The sequence below is a fragment of the Mustela nivalis genome (assembly GCF_964662115.1).
Source record: "Mustela nivalis genome assembly, chromosome: 1".
NCBI lineage: Eukaryota > Metazoa > Chordata > Mammalia > Carnivora > Mustelidae > Mustela > Mustela nivalis.
In genome coordinates, this window is record NC_139020.1 from 169,555,734 (window position 1) to 169,579,398 (window position 23,665).

Genomic DNA, 23,665 nt, shown 5'->3' on the forward strand with positions numbered 1-23,665 from the left:
GAAAAAAAAAAACAATTTGGCCACTGGGTATTGACTTAGAAATGTTCATTTACATTAACTTTATTCATCTGAGAATTTAATGGGCATGCCTTAATTATCTGGAGAGGCAAATGCCTATTAAAATGGGAAAATCATGTAATGGCTATGATAAGTTTCTTTTTATTACTGCTTTAATAACTGCAAACTTCAATGTGTACCAACAATTATATTACTATTAATGCCTATTTTATTCATTAGAAGTTGAGAAACATCTAAGCAGCTAGCTTGAATATTTTTTTTTTACACTTGGTAATGATAAGCTTTGTTATTTGACTTCTTCCCATCTGGCTTGCCTCAACAAAATGATAAAGAAAAGAGTATAACAAGTTTAATTACGTGAGCCATGTTTCCAAGACTGATACTGTAGTAATGAGGACACATTCAGGCTCACAGTCCTAAATTTGCTCAAGAGTTGGTTACAGAATAAGCCTTTTATTCTAAACTTCCTGAAATGGTTCCAGTGATTGTGAGCAGAAACATCTCTTAAAAGCTAAAAATAATACATCAAATGGCAGCAAGAGAAATAGTGCTCATGCCTGACATTTACCGCTCCTTATTATGTGACAGGCACTATGGATTATTTCATCTAATCTTCACAACATTCCTGGTGAAGTGTGTACTGTTCTTATTCCCACTATACAGATGAATGAAGTCCAGAAGTTACTCTCCAGGTGGTGGGAGTTGCATGGTATTACGTGATCCCAACCTCTTCACCAGAATGGATAGCAGTTGGGTGAATACCTGATCAAAGCAGGACTGATGAGAATATTCCTCCTGGGAGACATGAGCTATTTAGTGACTGCAGTTGGCTAGAACCTCCTGGAACCTACAGACAGAGAAAGGTTCTCCGCTACAAGAAAAGAAGAAAGCAGAGATGGAAGACAGTACAGATAGAGGAGACAAAGATGTTCCTTTAATGACCAACACCTTTGCCATACTTGTTTCCAGCACCACCTCATGCTTCAGGAATTTTCTAATAGAGTCCCTGTTGTGGCTTAAGCTATCTAGGGAGGATTTCTCTAGCTCCCACTTAAACATATTCTTTAGTGCTGGCTTTAATTCATCGGAGAACTTAATAGGAATGCCTTAATCAGGAACCATAATGTGTCCCGTGAATCACCATCATTGACAGCAGAGAAGTAAGGAACAGGCTAGTCACAGCAACAACTGAAAAATGAGTATGTTACCAGGATTTTTTCGCCCACAGTGTATCTCACATCCAAACCATTACTCAGCATTCGCTCTGCACCATTTTTATTTGTTTTGTTAAGATTTTATCTATTTGACAGACAGAGATCACAAGTAGGCAGAGAGGCAGGGAGAAGCCAGAGGAGGAAGCAGGCCCCCCTGAGCAGAGAGCCCCATGCGGGACTTGATCCCAGGACCCCAGGATCATGACCTGAGCCAAAGGCAGAGGCTTTAACCCACTGAGCCACCCAGGTGCCCCCACTCTGCACCATTTTTAAAAGGCATCAGCACAACACTGTTAATAGTAGCACCTTAGAATCTGATACTCAAGTCACTATGCTGTTTAAACATTTTTTCCAAAATCTAACCCCAAAAGAGGCTTTATTGCCTTTCACTCACACACATATTTGAGTTCTTGCCACACATGACCACTCTGTTAGTTTTGCCCTCAATCCTTGTTATTGTTTTCCTCTATAGCACCTATCACAATTATAATTGTGTAAAATTTATTTTTCATTTGCCTCTACGCTAGACTTTTAATTCCATGCGGGCAGACTAAATATGTCTAAAATAATAGTTGCTATAGCGGGGACTCTTGGGAAATTTTTAATCAATTAATTAATCCTCTTTCCTTCCTTCTCCCCATTTACAGAAGCTCAGAGAGTCTAAGAACCTTGCCAGTACTCATGTAGCTAGGACATGGAAAAGAGATGTTGATACCCAGCTCTTCCTAACTCTAAAATGCATAATACTTTCACTATACTTTCACTCTCCCCTGAGTAATGTCCATGTGTCTTCTTTAATTACATGAAATCCCACTTTTCAATGGCTATAATATTTTAGTAGCCTTTTAGGGATGTTGAACTTAACATATTTTTGGCAATGAGAATTGCATTGTAAAACAGTCACATTTTTTCACATCCAACATAAAATTCCATTATGTTACTGCCTAAAGATATAGAGCAAGAATTAGATATGGTACAAACCACCTTTACTGCACAGGTTATCTTTGAAGCATTGCTTTAAATCCTTTTTAAATGGAGAAATAGTTAAGTACATAAGAAGAGCAGTTTCTAAACAGTACAAAGCAAGGCCAACAGGTAAAAATGAATGGAAATATGTAGAAAGACCAATAATGAGTAAGAAAAATAAAAATCTTAAAGGAAATGAAAATGGAAACACAGCATCCCAAAACTTATGGGATGTAGTCAAAGTAGTTCTTAGAGGGATATTTATAGCAATAAATGCTTAGATCAACAAAGATCTCAAATAACACCTGAAGGAATTAGAAAAAGAACGAACTAAGCCCAAAGTTAACAAAACAAAGAAAACAACAAAGATCAGAGCAGAAATAAATAAGATAGAAACCAGAAGAACATAGAAATTCAATGAACCCAGCTGGTATTTTGAAAAGATAAGCATAACTGACCAACTTTTAGCTTGATTAGGGGGAAAAAAAAAATAGTAAGACTCAGAATCACAAGTCAAAGAGCAGACAATACAATGAATAATACCATTCAAATAGCAAAGATCTAAGAGACTACTTAGACAAATTATATGCCAGCAATTAATTTAGAAGACAGATAAATTCATAGACATATATAAGATACCAAAAGTGAATCATGAAAAATAAAATAAAATGTGGAGAGACCAATAATGAGTAAGGAGATTTTTTTTTTCAAAGATTTTATTTATTTGACAGACAGAGATCACAAGTAGGCAGAGCAGCAGGCAGAGAGAGAGGGGGAAGCAGGCTCAGTGCTGAGCAGAGAGCCCAATGCGGGGCTCGATCCCAGGACCCTTGGATCATGACCTGAGCCGAAGGCAGAGGCTTAACCCACTGAGCCACCCAGGAGCCCCAAGTAAGGAGATTTAATCAGTAATCAAAAACTGCTCAAAAAGAAAAGCTCAGATTCAGATTGTTTCACTGATAAATTCTACCAAACATTTAAGGAAGAGTTGATGCCAATCTATTTCAAACTCTTCTAAAAATCTGAAGAGAATGGAATACTCCCAAACTCATTCTACAAGGCCAGCATTACCCTGACACTGTATATGGACATTACAAGAAAAGGAAACTACAGGTCAGTATCCTTGATGTTTTGCTAAAAAGTAAGCATTCAGGGGCACCGGGGTGGCTCAGTAGGTTGAACACCTGACTCTTGGTTTCGGCTCAGGTCCTGATCCTCAGATCATAGGATCAAGCCCTGAATCAGGCTCTGCCCTCAGCAAAAGTCTGCTTGGATATTTTTCCCCTCTGCCCCTTCTTCCACTCATGCTCATGCTCTCTCTCTCTCTCTCTAAAGTAAATAAATAAATCTTTAAAAAGTAAGCATGCAAAACAATAATAATTACAAAGGGCTGGAAAGGGCGTAGGATTCTGCTTTATGGCCTCTATACTCTGACCACAAGCATCACACAGTGACTGGCACATATATTTGAAAAAGTATTTTCGGAATGAATCATCAGCCTCCTCTCAACCTTGTCCCCACTGCTCCATGCATGTACTTTCTTCTTCTCTCAGTCTTGTCCCTCATATTGAAAGCATCCCTTTCCCATAGCCTCATAAACCTCTGTGCATGGTGTTTCTATCACCTATGAACACCTTCTCCCTTTCCTCACCCATTAAATTTGAATTTTACCAATCTATCAAAGACCAATGCAAATTTCAGCATAGTAAACCAAGTCTGACTTCCCTAGTCCATAAAAGTCTTCGAAGACCTGTACTTCTTTGGGACATATTTATGTGCTATGCATTCAAATTACTTGAAGAACATTTTTTAAATTTAGGTGCCCAGGAGGACCCATTTTAAAACTAGTGAATGAGAATGTAATTTACAGATCTGTATCTTTTAAAGCTGCCTACTGATCTACAAATCAGCCCTAGGAGACCCTTCTTCTGTGTCACATAAACTTTTCTTATAGAGGATACCTGCTTGTGCTGGTTTGTAAACACTCTATTGTGTCAAGGGTAAATGCTGAGAGGACTAGGCTGTATTATAATCATCTGTTACAGCCTCCACAATCTTCTGTATGGTACCAGGCATAGAAGCATCACTGGATTTATGGAATATGAGTTAACTTGGGCTAAAATTACACATTATGCTGCATGACCCATACAGTTTCAATCTTCATCCCAAACCCCGTGCCTATAACAGGACTTAGAATACAGTAAGTACACAATAAATACTTGATAAATTAAGATGAATTAAACAGGCACAGTTTTGCTACCCATACTGATTTACAAATGGTCAAATAATCCCACTTTATGTTCCTGAATCTCTTTCATCCCCATATCTCAAGTCATAACCTGTTTATCCTACCAGCAGGGATAATAAATTAGGATATTAAAAATTAAATAGTAAAAAAATGGACCATTTGAGTCGAAAGAACATCTTCAATCAATCAATTCAATTCCCCTACTCAGGCATGAGAAGAAAGGGAATCTTGGTATTTGTGACAACATGGAAGGAACTTGAGGGCTATCTCTTCAGTGAGATAAGTCAGACAGAAAAATACAAATGTGTAGGTTATTTGTATATATACAAATATATATATATATATATATATATATATATATATATATATATACACATACATACATACATACACCTGGAATCTAAAACAGCCAAACTCATAAAAACAGAGTGAAATAATGGTTACTAGAGGCTGAGAGAATTACGGAGATGTGGGTTAGAGGTACAAACCTGTGGGGTGCCTGGGTGGATCAGTCAGTTAAGCATCTGCCTTCAGCTCAGGCTATGCTCCCAGGGTCCTGGGACAGGGTCCCACATTGGGCTCCTTGCTCAGCAGGGAGCCTGCTTCTCTCTCTCCCTCTGCCTGCTGCTCCCCCTGCTTGTGCTCCCTCTCTCCCAAATAAATAAAATCGTTAAAAAAATAAAAATAAAAAAATAAGTAAAAATTAAAGTAACATAAAATAAAGGTAAAAACTTGCAATAAATAGGTAAATAAGTACTGGAGACCTAATGCACAGCATAGCAACCATAGTCAACAATGCTATATTATATATTTCAAAGTAGCTACAAGAATAGAGTTTAATTGCTTTCTCCCCCTTGCTCCAAAAAAGGTACTTATGTGACATGACATGGATAATCATATTGAAATATATAAAACTATCAAATCAACATGTTACATTCCTTAAACTTACATAATTTTATGTCAACTATAAAAAAAAAAAACTAGTTCAACTCCTTTATGTAATATGGCACAAATTCATATTCTAAAAGGCTAAGTGACTTGTCCAAGATCACAGGTTCAATTACAAGGGGACCTGATATTCAAAACTAAAGCTATGCAATCATACAATGCTGGGTATTCATGCTCTCCCAGGGAACAGTTCAGTATTTCTCCTTAATTGTCCTTCTACATGGTCAACCCATAGCTGCTCTCAAACAGAAGACAAATGTTTACACAATCTGTTTGCTCTTTGGGTGAGCTTTACAAAGCAATAAATAGACTTAGTAAACTTCCTAACTTAACAAGAAAGCTAATCCATTCAGTTGTCCTCATCTCCTTTCACTGTGGCCCGTCTGTACCTTAGGTGCCTTACTCAATAATTCTTTGAATTATAAGGAGAAACACTCTTCACGTTGACACCCCCTAATATCCAAAGAACTAGATGATTGAATTACCCGCTCTGCAATAAATTTTTGCATCTGCTACTGGTACAATCTTACTAATTTCCTGAATTTCTGGATGCCTAGAGACTTTACTGAAATACATAGCAAAAATGGATGTTACCCTTATAATTTATCTGTAGATTTATTTTTCTGTAGATTTATTTCAGAAAGGACTGATGTGTGCAATTTCCCCAAGGTTCCAATGAGTTTTTGACTTTTGGCAATATGGTGTTTCTAGTGTAGTTGATTAACAAAAGAACTAAATGGAACTTTGAAGTTCAATTTGTATCACTAGCTTTTTAACTTTGTATTTTAAATTAATTTTAGACTTCAGATAAGTTGCGAAATATGGCACCATCTCCACCTATTCCTCATCCAACTTCTAAGAATTTACAGTTGTACAATTATATGTAGTATAATTCAGACACATGGTATTGGTATACTACTATAAAACAGAACTTCCATCACTTTTTCCAATATTGTCCTTTATCTGCATCAGAATCCCACATTCTATTTAGTTTCTACTTCTCCTTTGGCTCCCATAATTGGTAACAGTTTCTGAGTCTTTCCTTGTCTTTTGTGATTTTGGTGCTTCCAAAGAGTTATGATCAATTGTTTCTCTGAAAATCCCTCAGATTGGGTTTGACTGATGTTTTCTCATGATCATATTGAGCTTATACATCCCACATACCACATAATATTACTGTCCTTCTCTGCATCATATCAAGAGACTTAAGATGCTGGTATCTTTTAATGGATGTTTAATGACTTTGTTAAATTGATGTCTTGCTGTTCTCTCCTCCATAAAGTTTTAATACTTCCCTCTGTAGTTTCTAATCAACTTGAGGAAGATACTTTATATTAGTCCCACACTCAAATGTATGGGACTTACATTTAGCATTCAACAGTAGGTGTTGTTATCTCTTGTGATATTTGTGTCATGCTGATTTTCTATTTCTTTTTCATCTATATAGTTAAAATTTTGCTTTAAAGGAAAAGCTATTCTTTCTCCTCCATTTATACCTTTTATCAATTATTCATAAAAGTATATACTCATAAATATTGATTCTATGGATTATGATTCAGTATTATCATAGTTTTCTACTCTAACTGTTCCAGCTTCAGCCAGCGACAGCTCCTTCAGCTTTTCCTGTGTGCTTCTAAAAAGCCCCATGTTCCTCTGAGCATTTCCTTACTTTTTGACACCACATAATGTTACAGGCTTGTTTTGTATTTTTCTCTACCTCAACCCTAGAATAAACACTCTCCAAGGAGCCCTTGCTCTTTTTTTGTAAAGAAAGATACTTAGAAGTCAAGGTCTGGGCACCAGTTGTGTCCATTGTTATTGGGTCACCCCTGCTTCTAGGCCTTCCCAAAGGCAGAACTAGGCAGTTCATGTATGGGAACCAACCAACACATTCACACTTATCTACATTTCTCCATCCATCTGTAAGTATAATCAAAACCATGAGTTCATAATAATATTTCATATTCCAATTCCAATATGCACATAAAGTAGTTTGAGAACTGCTAACCAATCCCCCTGTTAGGAAACACATTTACTAACTAGATGGCAGCATTTTCATGACATTCTTTTTGTCCTTAGCTTCACAGTATCCAGTCAAGATATTGTTTTCAAACTGATTTGTGTTAGTTCTTTTTATTTCCATCCTATTCACATAACTCATTTGTAATACAGATAGGTGCATATGCTAGTGGTGTATTCCATTTTGGTGTCCTCCTACAGATGGTTTTTAAGGATACAAACAATGAGTAGTAAATAGTCCTAGAGATCTAATGCAGAGTATAGTGATATAAACAATATTGTATCATTATCAAACCTGCAAAGAAACCAACTCTTAATTATTCCAGCCACTAAAAAGAAATGATAATCATGCAACTGCATAGAGGTGCTAGTTTTTGCTACAATGACAATCATAATATATAAATGCATCAAATTAACATTTTGTACACCTTAAATTTACACAATGTTATACATTAAATATATTTCCATTCTTAAAAAGTCCTTTCCTACACTATGATTAAAAAGGAATTCACCTACATTTTCTTCTAGTACTTGCATGGCTTCATATTTGACATTTAGGTTCCTCATCTATTTGTAGTTGATTCTTGTATATGGTGTGAGATGGGACTGTGTCTGTTTTCTAAAGAGCTACCCAGTTGTTCCAGCACCATTTGCCAAAAGATCTATCTTTATGTTTCTGATTTAAGATGCCATCTTTGTCATATCCTAAGTTTCCATATGTATTTGGGTCTAATTCTGGAGTTTCTGTTCTATTACATTCGTCTGTTTATCCATTCATGTGCTAGTAACACACTGTCTTAATTATCGAGAACACAGAGAATGTTTCCATCTCTCCTGGTGCTTACTCCCCCTGCATAGTTGTTCTTTTCAGTGTTTTCCTTGCCATAATTGCATGTTATTTTTTTTTTCCATGGGAGCTTTAGTAGCAACTTGGCCAACTCCTTAAAAGAATTAGGTGGCGTTTTTATTGGGATTGCTTTGGTATCCATGACTTTGGATAGTATATTTAAAATATTCTGAGACACCATGAATGTGAGCCCTCAAACATAATCTATAAAGAAAAAATGACAAAACGGCACAAACCATTTAAAAATAACTTCTTGGGATGCCTCAGTGGCTCAGTCGGTTAAGTATCTGCTTTTGGTTCAGGTCATGATCCTGAGGTCCTGGAATCAAGTCTCACATTGGGCTCCTTGCTCAGTGGGGAGCCTGCTTCTTCCTCTGCCTGTTGCTCCCCCTGTTAATGTGCTCACTTGCTTACTCTCTCTTACAAAATAAATAAAATCTTTATTAAAAAATAAATAAAAATAAAAATAAACTTTGACAATAGAATTGATAATTGTGTGCTCAATATGGTAAGGCAGAAGAACTTCAAAAAAAAAATCAAGTCCTCCTTAGGGGACCCACTCCAGAGGCTAACTTCTTTTTAATGTATATGTACTGCCAATATCATTGAGACTTATGATTCTTCTACCTCAGAATTGTCTTTTGAATTGGTCCCCTATTTCTTGGCCCACTGTCATTACCCTAAATCAGCTGCTTGGCTTTTCTCTCTTACACTTTGACAGCAAAATCCAATGATATGTTATGTTAACCAACTTGTTGTTAGTTAACTCTATGTTAACTAACTTGAATTTAAATAAAGCAAAAAAAAAAAAAAAAGGAAGAAAGAAAGAAAGGAAAGGAAACAACTTAAAGACTTATATTCAAATGCCAGACTTTCTGGGTTGCTGCTCTGGCTCCCCTATGTGCTCCATGCTTATGTATACTGCAGCCTGATCAACACTGTTGATGAATTCCTAGATGGCAAGCACCTACAGAACTCACTCAGTCCTTTTAATTTCATTTAAATTTATTTAATTAATATATAGTGTTATAGTGTTATTAGTTTCAGAGGTAGAGCTTAATGATTCATCAATTGCATGTAATACCCAGTGTTCATTATAGCACATGCCCTCCTTAATGCCCATCACCCAGTTACCCTATCCCCTCATCTCCCCTCCAGCAACTGTTTGTTTCCTATAGTTAAGAGTCTCTTACAGTTTGTCTCCCTCTCTGATTTCATCTTATTTTATTTTTCCCTCTCTTACCCTATGATCCTTTGTTTTGTTTCTTAAATTCCTCATATGAGTGAAACCATGCTAATTTTCTTTCTCCGACTTATTCTAATACCCTCTAGTTCTATCCACAGTATTGCAAAAGGTAAGAGTTCATCTTTTGATGGCTGAGTAATATTCCATTGTGTACATATACCACATCTTCTTTATCCATTCATTTGTCGATGGACATCTGGGCTCTTGCCATAGTTTGGCTACTGTGGATACTGCCGCTATAAACATGGGATGCAGGTATCCCTTAGTATCACAACATTTGCATTGTGGAAAACCCAAAGACTCCACCACAAAATTGCTAGATATCATCAACATGGAAGGATATAAAAATCAGTGCACATAAATTAGTTGCATTTCTACACATAACAATGAGACAGAAAAAAAAAAAGAAATTAAGGAATCAATCCCATTCACAGCTGTACCCCAAACCACAAGATGCCGAGAAATAAACCTAACCAAAGAGGCAAAGGATTTGTACTCAGACAACTATAGAACAGTTATGAAAGAAATTAAGGAAGAGACAAAGAGATGGAAAAACATTCCACGCTCACAGATTGGAAGAACAAATATTATTAAAATGTCTATAGCACCCAAAACAATCTACATATGCAATGCAATGCCTATCAAAATATCATCAATATTCTTCACAGAGCTGGAACAAATAATCTTTAAAATTTTTGGAACCAGAAAAGACCCTGAATAACCAGAAGAATGCTGAAAAAGAAAACCAAAGTTGATGGCATCACAATTCTAGACTTCAAGCTCTATTACAAAGCTGTGATCGTTAAAACATTAAGGTACTGGCTTGAAAGAAGACACACAGATCAATGGAACAGAACAGAAAACCCAAAAATAGATGCCCAACTCTATGGTCAACTAGCCAGCCAGTCTTAAACACAGGACCCAGCACATAGCACAGTCCCCACAGCTCTGACCAAGGGGACTATTATGGATGATAATAGGAGATTAACATAAAATGACCTTGGTCCACAGATATGTCACTAAAGAGAAGTAGAACATATACTTAGACTTTAAAAGTATGTTAAGGACAATAAACCAGAATTTCCCTTGCATGTGTAGGGCAAGAACAGCAACACAGTGCTGTGCTTCATGCTTGAAGCCTAGTGGAAATGATAACAGATGGCAGTCCGAGAATACAGTTTATCAATTCCTATCTTGCTTACATTTTCTTTAATACAAAGAACAAGGTCACTACTAATCTCTATTTGGTGTTACTGCAAATAGCAAGAAAACAGACCGTTCTCAAGATACTTGACAACAAATGTTGGAAATTTGTCATAATATATATGTTTTATTATATATAACATATATATAATATGTAGGATTTAAAATATATATAATTGTATTAGATAATAAATATTGTGTATATTATGTATCTTATATATAATATGCTAATATATAGTGTATAACACCATAATAAATATTTATATATGATTTTAAGTATTATCATATTATATATAATATATATGATGTGCATAGTACATATTATCAGCATAAATATACTAATCTATGGGGACTACACTTTGAATGTTATTTCTCAGAGCTGTGCAGAGAACATCCTGCCCATCCATACAGGTTGACCGTAACAAAAAATACAGGATGTTTTGAGTGGAAAAAATAAAAACAATGTTAAAACAGTAACGTTACCAACTGTATGAGAGTTTTTATCTACATAAAAACTTCTCTGCAAGGAGGAGCCTGGGTGGCTCAGTGGGTTAAGCGTCTGCCTTTAGCTCAGGTTCTGATCCCAGGGTCCTGGGATTGAGCCCCACTTTGGGCTCCCTGCACATCGGGCTCCCTGCTTGATGGGCAGCTGTTTCTCCTTCTCCACCACTTGTGCTCTCTCTTCTCTCTCTCTCTCTCTCTCTCAATAAATAAATAAATATTTTTTAAAAAATTTCTACAAGAACATCAAAAAATGTACTATCTTCGTTTGGGGATAAAGAAAAAGAAACAATCTTTAAATTGTTTTAAAGAAGTTTAAATTGTTTTATGAAGTTTGACACTTCATAATCTTTTAAAAATCATGTGAATATAGTATTTGTTCAAAATAAATACAAACACATACGAATAGGCAGATTCATGGTTCAAGTTAGAGTGTGGAGGACTCACTGCACTTCTTCGCAGAGGTCAGACTCTGATGGTGACCATCCCACCAACAGATCCTCAGAAAGTGCCTTAAAAAAGTCACATGGAAAGGGATTGGCTCAACCAAGTCAAAACCTTTAGTCAACAGAGATAAAAACACTGCCAGGAAGCAAGGCGAGTAAGCTCTAGATGGCCACTGCACATATCATACCTACAGTCACCAACACTATGACACACTACAAAATTTGTTAAGAGAATTAGTGGTGGGGCACCTGGGTGGCTCAGTGGGTAAAGCCTCTGCCTTCAGCCCAAGTCCTGATCTCAGGGTCCTGGGATCTAGCCCCACATCGGGCTCTCTGCTCAGCGGGGAGCCTGCTTTCCCCTCTTTCTCTTAGCCTGCCTCTCTGCCTACCTGTGATCTGTCTGTCAAATTAATAAAATTTAAAAAAAAAAAAAAAAGAGGATTAGTGGTCACGTTAAGTGTTCTTACAATACAACTGCTAATAATCAGTTTTTTACTTATTTGTTTTTAAAGATTTATTTTGGAGAGAAAGAAAGCACATGAGAGGTGAGGGGCCGAGGGAGTAGGAGAAAAAATCTGAAGCAAACCGCACTGACAGCAGAGCCCCATGTGAGGCTTGATACCACAACCACAGCATCATGACCAGAGCTGAAACCAAGAGTGAGACACTCAACTGACTGAGTCACCCAAGTGCTTCAGAAATAATGTTTTTATACTAGGAAACAAATGGCCTGGCCAGTTCTTGACTTCTATTTATGGACCAAGACAAAAAAAAAAAAAAAAAAAAAGGTTAGCAGTTCAATCCCAGGGAAGTCTTCAGTTTGAGAGCAAAATAAGAAGAAATCTGACCATGTAATGCATAGAGTAACCAGGCCCAGAATATGCTAAAAATGAATTCAAGTTTAAAGAAATAATACAGTTTATTAATTTTAAGAGTCATGAAATTCATGAACTTTCCAATGTACTCATATAAGCCAAGAGCTGACAATATGGCTGGTTGAGCAGCTTTCAGAGTCACGGCAAAAAGCGGCAATTTTCAACTTTAATGTTTGTGGGCCCTGCTTCCAAGCTTGCAGGGAAGCTATACTTTTACCAAGGTCAGAGTGACTTCAGCCAACTTCAAAGAATGGGCTCTGTTTCTGCCCTGAGCACTGCTTCATTAGCAAATAACCTAAAAGAAATATTTCAAATTGAAAATAAGAGGAGGGGAACCTGGGTGGCTCAGTGGGTTAAGCCTCTGCCTTCGACTCAGGCCATGATCCCAGGGTCCTGGGATCGAGCCCCACATCAGGCTCTCTGCTCAGCAGGGAGCCTGCTTCCTCCTCTCTTTCTGCCTGTCTCTCTGCCTATTTGTAATCTCTGCCTGTCAAATAAAATAAATAAAATCTTCAAAAAAAATAAATAAGAGGAAAAATCTCCGAGTTCCATTCTCATACCTCCAACGTTTGCAATCTTACACATACTAGAAGCATAAGATGAAGTCTGTTGCCTTCCGAAATGTCCTTACGTCATAAGGACATAAAGGACGAAATGTCATAATGATGTCTAATTCTTGATGTCACAAAAAGCACATACAACCCTGTATAAAACATTCCTTCTCTGGAGAACCCTCTTCTTTGCAAAGATTGTGTACCCAGGGCAGCTCTCTATACTTAAGCTCAAATAAAACTCCCATCCTTTTATTTTTAAGGTTTAATTTATGCATTTATTTGAGAGAGAGAGAGAGAGAGAGAGAGAGGAAACCGGAGGTGGTAATGGGTGGCAGAGAGGGAGGGAGAATCAATCTCAGACTCTACCCTAAACCCAACACAAGGCTTGATGTCAGGACTGTGAGATCAGGACCTGAGCTGAAACCAGGAGTTGGATGCTTCACTGACTGAGCCACCCAGGTGCCCCTCATTTTTTTTTTTTTTTAAGAAATTCTAAGACGTTTGCTCCTTTATTGATGACAACTGCTAAAGAGCATTTTTCAGAGTGCCAGTTTCTTAAATAGCTGATGATTATCAATATGCAACTCACCAAATGTCATTATTGGTGGTAGAAGAGACATGCTATTCATCACATAGCAGATTCATGTTAATTGCATGAAGGTTTAAAACTCAGCTTTCACCCCTTTCCTTCCCCAGTCTCCACTTTATTGTACTTTGCTGCAGGAAGTCTATACATTTTTGTTTGTTTGTTTGTTTGTTTCTAATTAATCATATTAGCAGAGTTCTGGAAATAAACATACTTTTAGACTCTAGGCTCATTTATACTCTTGAAAGCAGGAACTATAATGTATATGTTAAAGTGTAACCTGGGGGGGCGCCTGGGTGGCTCAGTGGGTTAAGCCTCTGCCTTCAGCTTTGATCATGATCTCAGGGTCCTGGAATCGAGCCCCGCATCAGCCTCTCTGCTCAGCAGGGAGCCTGCTTCCCCCTCTCTCTCTACCTGCCTCTCTGCCTACTTTTGATATCTCTCTCTCTGTCAAATAAATAAATAAAATCTTTTTTAAAAATAAATAAAAAATGAAGTGTAACCCAGGGAATTAAGTGTTGAAGGGGAAGTCTACATGTCTCCCCTACACTCTGGTGTATAAAATCTAGGAAATTCAGAGTTCCCAGTGTGCAGCATGGGGTGCTAAGGGATCGGTTGGACCATTTGCAGGAACAAAGAGTAAAACTGTGGACAGGTTTCTGACCTAAGCTGCTCTAGAAAATTTGCCTTTGCCGCTTGTTTTGTCAGTCTTTAGGATAGTGGAAGAGCAAGCTACTGGAGAGAAACCTGCGAAAGTGCTCTGAGAAAATCCTTGTAGATACTTCTCCTTCTGAATCAAGGAACAAACCAGAGTGTTCATTCCTTGATTCCTTTGGAATATGGAGTGTTGTGTAGCAACAGTGTATGATAGGATATCTGTCATATTTTAACTTATAACAGTCTACTCAAAGATCTCAGCAGCATCATGAGCTGGAGGGATAGTACTTGCTATTCAAGGGAATTTCACTATCAAGTCACAGTACTTTACTATAATACTGAACAATCATCCCTTGATCTGATTGTAAGCACCTGTATCTTTTAATTCCAGGAATTATGAAACCATGTGTACTTTGCACCCAGTTTTTTTTTCTTTCCTGAAATGTGAGGAAATATCCGAGCTATATATGTATGTAGGTCTAGAAACAAGTTTTTTCCTAAAGGATTTTTGCATACCACCTGAGGCATTTTTTTTTTTTTTTTTTGGTCAGCTCACTGCATGCAGGTGAGCAGGTAAGTACATGCATGCAAGGAAAGAGAAATAAAGGAAATCATTTACTCCTAATATACTTTGAAGTGCTGTAATTACACTTATCTTGAATGTATTGAACAAAGAAAGTCAAAGATAACCTAAGCCCCAAACCTACTGTATATAAATCAGAGCCAATGATCTCTAATAAGGCATAAAAATGTACATACCAGTTCATTTTTTTCTAAGCATCTGTTTTAAACATAACAGTATGATACCTGCTGTGGGGTACCCAACACTAAATTATTGGGCTCCTTTCACTCCCGGGGCTCCCAATGGGCAAGAGAGGGAGTGGTACACCTGCTTAAGCATGTTTGAATCAAAGCATAATGGAATGTGCTCTCGTATCAGAAGATCCTATAGAATCAATCCAAATATATTTCCACAAGTTCATGTTCAAAGTCATTCACATGAAATTTGGGGTTTTCCATTTTAGACACAACAAGTATGACCAGAGCCCCAACTGTATTTGACTTTGGAAGTAAAGCACCTGTTCCTCTTTCAAACTTTACTGTCTCAGGGAATGGCACCCATCACCTAATCGTCTGAGCTCCGAAAGTTACAGTCAGCCTTTGCTTTTTCAACTCCTACTTCCAATCCTTAAGCCAGCCCTCAGCACTGCCCTCCAAAATATATATCCCAAATTAATCCTTCTCTCCTTAGCTCACATATTACCACTATGACACAAGTTACTATTATTTTTTTACCAGAATTTCTACAATACCTTCCTTATTGGTTTCAGGCTTCCGTCCTTTTTTTTTTTTCCCTCTACAATCTCCACCCAGCAGTCAAAGCAACTTTTTAAAAACATGAGTTGGCCACCTAGTTTTATAAGTAAAGCTTTATTAGAACACAGACATTTAAGTATTGTCTATGGTTGCTTCATGGTACTAACCCTTTTTTAAAAAACACAGATCAGATCAGGTCATCTCCCCCTCCAAAAGAGTTCAATAGTCCTTCCTCTTTATACTAGGAAGAAAACTGAAATTTTTCCTTTAGTCCACAAAACCCCACATAGTCATAATACAACTACATTAAATAAATGGGAGTAAGTCACACTGGTTCATCCACTTTGTTATCTTTTCTACACCAAGGGTGCCACATACAAACAGTGAGGCATGTACATCTAAAAGCTCATTATTAAGGTATTAGGGGAATTGTTGAGATGAGGTAGACATAACATAGGCATTAGTGTGACACAGACTAGGCTTTAATTCCCAGCTTCAATAAAGGCTCACTGAATTCCATTTTCCATTTGCCAGTAGGAAAAATGCAATTTATCTCAGTGTGCTAGAGAGGACTGAAAGAGATTATTTATGTGAACACACTGTCACACTGATTTTTACAAATTTTGGTCATGTTCTTCCTGGTCCAAACACTCTTCAGTTTTTAACCTGTCCTCACACAGGTCCTTGATATTAAAATTCCAACTGTTGCAGTAAGAAAATACAAGAAAACAAAGTACATTTTAAATGTTTCATGTCTCACACGTAAATTTCTATTTTCCTTTTCTTTTGTTTCTTTAGCTAACTGAACCATTTTCTTCCCCTAGAATCTACATCCTTTATGGAAATCAAACACTCCTCTTGACCAACCAGACTAGATGTAGTTATTAGCTAATATTTTTACTTCTAGAATTATTTGTTTGTTTTTTAAGTAAAGCCTGGCAGATGCAGTAAGAAGCCAACAGAGTCTTCACTATTGCTGTGGATCCAAGCAAATGCCTTTTGATGATATCAATTTACCTTATGATGCATGGAAACAGGAATATTTCTGCAATACCTCATCTAGGGAGGCTCATTAACTTAGCTCATCTTGAGCTCTTAGTCAAGAAATAGAGTAGTCTGGTAGGAAACACTTCAGGTTTGTGAACTTGGTTCTGATTGTTTTAAGACAGAATTCTAGAAAAGACAGTCCGCTGTCTTTGGCTTACCCCCATAGAGTCACATGGCCTCGTCACTTCATAAGCAGCAGACCTTGAGATAGGATTTAAATGCAAGTAGTTTATTTGGGACAGAATCCTATAACACACCAGTAGGGGATGGAGAATGAGAGAGGGAAACAAAAACAGTCAACAAAAGGCAATATGCTATTGGATGTAACTGGAGCTGATTATTACCGCCAGGAGCCAGGCTACCTCAAAGTTATCCCCCTGAGGCAGGAAGGAACTGCATATTTACAGACTCCAGTAAATCACTGCCTGATGGCTGTTCTCTAGGGGTAGTAATTCTCTGACACCCTAAGCCAAGTGTACTCAAACCATCACAGAAGCTCATAGGCAAAGAGAAGCGGAAGCTAACAACTGGAAATCTGGCTCATATGAATGTTAATGAGAAGAACCAATGGGCTGTAAGAGGGACATAGACAGAGCCTTTCACACAGATAGGCTAAGTCACCAGACCCTGTGGGGTCCATGCAATTACCCACTTGAATGTTGAGGCCAAGGCTCAGAAAGAGATGGGGACAATATCAAGACTAGGAATATTGATTCACTCATCAAACATTAGTTGATGACTTACTACAAAAGAGAGGACCTAGTCCATCAATAAAACATGTAGAATCCTTACTTTGCTTTCTTGCCCCATGCCCTTCTGCATACCCCACTCTCAGCAAGCCAGGTTTGTCCACAGGCACATGCATCCTTACAGAGACTGGTTGCTAACTTTCTCCCCTAAAAAGACTTCTTTTCCTATTAGGCTCACCTCAGCAAACTGTATCCCTGTAAAATTTTATAAAGATCTCTACTATAGCTTACCAAGGTGTACTTCATCCTTTCATGTCTATCTGCCACCACCTGGATCTTGGCTCCAAGGGAGCACAGAGACTCTAAAAACCCAGTGCAGATAAATGTTCAAAAAAACTTTAATTGCACAGAAGGAAAGTACAAGAAAAGAAACAAATCAAATCAGAATAATAGCATTGTACACAGAATGGTAGAACCTATTTATAGACATGGAATTATGTTCACAGAATATTACCTTGAATATACACATAAACTAAGAAAAAGTATGGACAGGTAATATACACCCACATTTTAACACCAAACTTTGTCTTTGGTTTATTAATATTTTCTAATTTTACTTCCATGAAAGTATATAAGCTATATAATTTAAAACGTAGAAAGATCTTTAAGGCTCACTGATGGCCCATCAGGTTCAGACTAATTATAGCTTTCAGATTTCAAGGCCAGAGAGGGGAGCCAGTGAGTGAGTCATCAAACAGGATCCGAACACAATAGGACTTGGAAACTGAGGTAGCTCCTAACTCTGATAGGGACCTTCATCTCTGACTTAGTTCTCAGACCATGTGGGACTATATAGGGGCTGGCATATGAGGCTGGGGATATAGTAAATAAAAGGCCAGATGGGGCCATTGGTTGCGGGGGGGGGAGGGGGTTGGCGTTGAGAGTGTTCATTGCTTCCTGAGCCCTAGTGTCCTGGCCTTGTCCTCAGCCCCTGCTCTCCAAACTGAGTTATTGATTGTCTATAGAGCATCAAAGCAACAAGGCTTGGGAGATGAAATAACCAACATCTGAGGGATCCATTTCTCTTTATCTTAAAATCCTAAACAAGTAAGTGATCACCTTCTTCCAGCTCCTCATTTTATAGATGGGAGCATCAAACATCAAAGAGGACCATTTTCAACAGGAAGCCACTATTTCAATAAACATGCCAGCTTGGATAGACTAGGGGTAGCTACTAGAAGTGCTCTTTGAGGATTCTGAGGTCAAAGTCAGACTCAACTATAGAAGATTTGTGGTTGCTTAGTAATGTCTGCCATGGCAATGGCTAAGAGGTGGCCCACATGCCATTTTCTCCTTAAACACTTGGCAGCAGCAGGATGATTCGGCAATCATGGCAGAAGGCACTCATTGAAGGAAAGTGACGTAGCACTAAAGACAAGTTTTCTAATTTTGTAATATAAGAAAACCTATACATTGAAAGATGAAATGACTTTGTCTAAATTAACTACAATGATAAGCAATAAATGATAGATTCCAATACCAATCTGTCTGACCCCAAACCCATGTTCTTGAACCCTATGCTATAGGTTCTTCATTGGTTGTCCTTGTCCACCACCCACTCATGCTACCCACTCCGCTCTGACAGCACTCCTAAGACAGCCTCAAGACTCATCTGCTTCTGATTTCAATACCCAGAGGTGTTTGTCTCAGACACAAAAACATGACGTCCCAAGTCAATCTTCTCTTTCAGGTCCAAAGTTTGCCATTTTCTGAACCTTTACCACTGAATCTTTTTTACATGTCATTTGGCTCCAGCTCTTCCTTTCAACTTGCTTGATTTATTCAAATGTGGGAGAATGACTCACAAGCTACATGAAGACAAACCCAGCTGTGTGCCAGAGATAATTATTTCAGAGTAATTAAAATGATCTATGGGCTGCCAAATTATACACCAAAATGTGATTCCACACTTTCTCCCTTATCTGCCTCGTTCTTCCTCTGTCTGTCAAAAGAAACTGCTTGCTAGGGTAGGGGCTCCTCAGCCCTAATACATTAATCATCGCTGCTCAGCAGCCTTATTAGACGGTCATCTTCACAGGGACACTTCACAGCTTCAGAGAAAAACTCTGGTCTGAAATCAGGGAACCCCAGATGATCACTTATGCCACTTGCTGGAGGTGAGCTCCCCAGAAAGGCATCCCAGGCATCTAGAACCAACCAGAACATCACACAGCAATAGGAGCGGTGGGGAATAAGGAAGGAGACAGAAGAGATGGGAAGGAAGGAAGGAGCTGGGTCTCAGTAGAGCTTCTCCTCCCTAATCCTCTGCACCCACTGCATACCTCCTGTTTTAGCCCCTCAATATCACTGTGTCAAGTTCCCCTCCAACCTAGGTCAGGTCCCCTCAAGTAGAGACTCAGAAGGAGATTCTGTACACATGTTTTATTGTAAAAGTGCTCTCAGGAAAACCTACAGGGGCATGAGGGAGGTCGGGTAGGGTAAGGGAAAAGCTAGGCAAAAATGTACTTTCAGGAAAGATTTCAGTCTGGTCCCATAAATTGTATCACAGAATTTGAGCTATTCAAAGTAACAGTGCGAGGGCTATGATATGCCTTCAGCAGTGAGTCACTGCTCAGGGCCACTCCTGTGAGTGAGTGATGAGGGGGAGGCTGGGGAGTGGGAAGGCATGCACCTCCTGGCTTAGTTAGCACTCACAGCAGCCAACAACCTCAGCAAAGCAGTCAGGTATGAGCCACTTGAAGCCAACACCCATAACACCCGGGAGAGGGGTGTCCTGGTAAGATAAGGGACATCTGGGTGGGACACTCACAGCACCTGCTCCACTCTCTTATAGTATTTCACGGTGTTGGAGAGAATGTCCAATCTGCCAATGACATTAAATTGGCCGTCCTGAAATGGGTTTATGGTCCCGAAAATACTGACTTCAGGGATTATAGAATCCCAGGGAAATTGTTTGCAAAATGTCCATATACATGAAATTGACAGGGCACAAAGAACATAGGTCTCATCATATTCTCTGGAGTGTATCTGAACTCCTGGGTTCTGAAGTTCACCTGTGAATTTCCTGAGAGGAGACTGTATCGCTAATTCAGCCTCTTCCATGAAGCCTCCCTGACTCTTCCCTTTTCATCTGGTGCTTACCTCAGAGGCATAGTTGGGGACCTGGGAAGGGGACAAGGCTACTACTTTACATCTTCCTAACATAGTAACTGTTCACTTGAAAATAGGGATGATAATAATTAAATCTAAAGTTTACTGAACACTTATTATGTGTCAGTTATTTTTCTATATCCTTTATTCATTTAGTTTTCAATCCTATCCCTCTGAGTAGGAGCTATCATCTTATTTTCTCATACCAAAGATTGTAACGCTGAGAAATTAAGTCACTTGCCCCACCTCTCAGAGTTAGGAAGTAGTGGAGTCAGAATTCAGATCCAGGCAGTCTGACTCCAGAACAGCAAGGATGTCAGAGGCAGCCATGCAAAATATGTGGTTGAACCATCACATTCTAAATCCTGAAATAGGAAAGAAGTTACACGAAGTCAGTGGCTTCTTAATGCGCTGGTCTCCCCATTAACAACGGCCAAGCCTCCTTAGACACAGTAAGTATTCCAGAAGCACTGGTTTTATAAGTGAATAAATATCTCTATCTTAACATGCCTTCAAATGTATATATGAAGCTACATATACGTATTATATATAGTATGTATATTAAAATTATAATATTCTGTAAGTGAAAAAATATTTAACTATTTAAGTTAAATGAGATAAAGTGAATGTCAAAAGGTCTTCCTCAGTTCCTAGATTTCATATGTGCTCAAGTAGTGGTCATTTCCTTTCTATAAAAGTGAGAATGTTCTTGTTGTCCTTTGTTGTGCCAGGCCCGTCAAAGTGTCTCAGAAAATACTGCTACGCACCATAGGTAATCAAGTGAACCAAATGGGCATCGGAAAGGGGAAGAGGACACCAGGAAAATGAGAGGGAAGGGAAATAGTGAGGAGAGAAAGAAGAAATCCAACTAAAAATAGTGGGGAGGGGCCCCTGGGTGGCTCAGTGGGTTAAGCACCCACTGAGGTGGGTCAGGTCATCATCTCAGGGTTGTGAAATAGAACCTGGTGTGGGGCTCTGTGTCCAGCATGGAGTCTGCTTAAGATCCTCTCTCCCCGTCTCCCTCTGCTCCCCTGCCCCACAAAATAAAAACAGAGAGAGAGGGGAGATGGGAAGAAAAAGCCAAGCTTCTACTACTAGCAGGGTACCCAGTACATCCAGTCAGCGAGAGGCAGCTGACTCGGCTGCAATTAGATTGGAAAGAGACCAACGGAGCTTACATCTGTAATTGGATTTTCCAACGCAACTCCAGATCTGAAAGGGAAAATGCTCTCCGGAACTGCAAAGACACTGAATGAGAACGCGTTTCTTGCCCTTCTGCAAGCCCCTCTCCCCAACCCCCTGCATTTCCACCAACCCGCTCTCCACAGCTCTTCTCCTCCCCTGGTTTTCAGCATCCTTTAGCACCACAGCACCACCTACCGTCCCCGACGCAGACAGGGAGAGCATGTGCTGGTTAGGAGCAGAAGGAGAGTTTAACATCACCAGCAAGCACTGGAGAGGGAGGACACCATTCATCAGTCCTGTGACAGGCCCAGCTGAGGCCAAACTGCCACTCAGCACTTCAAGTGGCAGGCTCTCTCCCCTCCCCTCTTCAGGACCAAGACCCTCCCCCACCTAAAGCATTTTCTCACAATAAATGAATAAGTCACATGGAAGGAAAGTCTCCCACGAAATTGAACACGGGCTAGCCAGAGTTTCTTATATTTGCACTAGGATGACTTGTGGCTAAAAGGAAAAACTGCTTGGCAGAGCTAATTACTCTAGGAAGTGACCCAGCAGGCTGATGTGCTCTCCATCTCTAAGAGCACACAGACAAAAGACCACCACTGTGGAAAGACTGCATTTGGCTGTAATCATACCCATCATTAGAAGATGAGTTATCCGAATGCACATTGTTTGCTGAGCTGGAGAAGTCAATCCCTCTGCAGTTACCGTGGCTAGGATCATTGTCTTCGCAGGTAGCTGCCCACTTACACCTTCAAAATACATGCCTACCATCACGTCCACCTGGGACCTACAGGTCAGCCAGGAAAATGGTGATTATGCCTGGTATTTCCCTTTTCTGCTTAGCTCAAACTCACTTTTTCCATTCTGCTGTGTGATGTTGGTCTGGGAGTCTGCAAATGTTTCTTAGGTGCTCTTGCTGACGACCTACAGTTAGGTTCTGCTGTGAAGGGACTGGAGAATTGCAGGTGACTCCCTCCAGTGTTCAGCACATACTGACCTTATTCCAACAACATCAGATAGCTCCTGTGTCTTTGAGAATTCAGGGCAGTAGACCCACAATATTCCCACTCTGGGACCCCCCCCCAAGGGGGCTGAGTACCAGATACACAGCAAGCCCCAAGTCTGAGTACCAAGCCCTAAGCACCATGGCCGCTCCCCTAGAGCACCTAGCTCTTGGTAGCATTACTTTTCCCCTAGAACGGTGACCACTTCCTGCAGCTACCACTTCATGATACTTAGATGTCCCCTTCTCCTTTTATTCTTCCACCACCACCAAACCAACCCCCTGGATTGTCGCCTCTCAGTCTGAGACACCTGGAATGCTTTGGGTCTCTTGATTGGTACAGTATAGGCTTCACCATGACAGCCAAGAAGATGAAAAGGCAAGATGGTTTTTGAAGACTAGATCTTAAAAGTTCTCACCACGAGAAAAAAATTGTTTCTACAGGAGGTAATGGATGTTAACTACACAGTATGGTGAACATTTTGCAATATACACATACATCAAATCAGTATGTTGCACACCTTCAGCTAATTCAATGTTATATGTCAATTATATCTCCATAAAACTGGGGGGGAAGATTGCTTGGTATTGGTTTCATTATTTTTTAACCACCAGCAACAAGTGTCCTAATGAGGGAGTGATTGAGAAAGAAAATTCCATATTCTGGGTTGATTCAAGGAAGCACCAGCCTAACACTGTGAATTCCTGGAATGATAGCAGAGAGATGAAATTCCAACCAGAAGAAGTCTCATCTATGAGATCTCTCATGAGTCAGACAAGAACACAACGGACGATAATGCTACATGTCATCACTGCCCAATATATGCAACATGCTTTGCGTGGACAACCTTGAAAGGTGGATATTACAGTCTCCACTCTGCTGATAAGGAAACATATCTCAAGAAGTTTAAAGGGAAGGGAA

The 23,665-nt window shown here is 39.2% G+C and overlaps 1 pseudogene across 1 annotated transcript in view; it reads right to left on the reverse strand.

Annotated features, from left to right (window-relative positions):
- LOC309863680 (conserved oligomeric Golgi complex subunit 8 pseudogene) overlaps nt 1–23,665 on the reverse strand; it is a 297,813-nt pseudogene that overhangs the window by 239,894 nt on the left and 34,254 nt on the right. Inside the window, exon 2 of the transcript XR_014316656.1 lies at nt 20,799–20,917. The product of XR_014316656.1 is annotated as a conserved oligomeric Golgi complex subunit 8 pseudogene (transcript). The remainder of the gene's footprint in view (nt 1–20,798; nt 20,918–23,665) is intronic.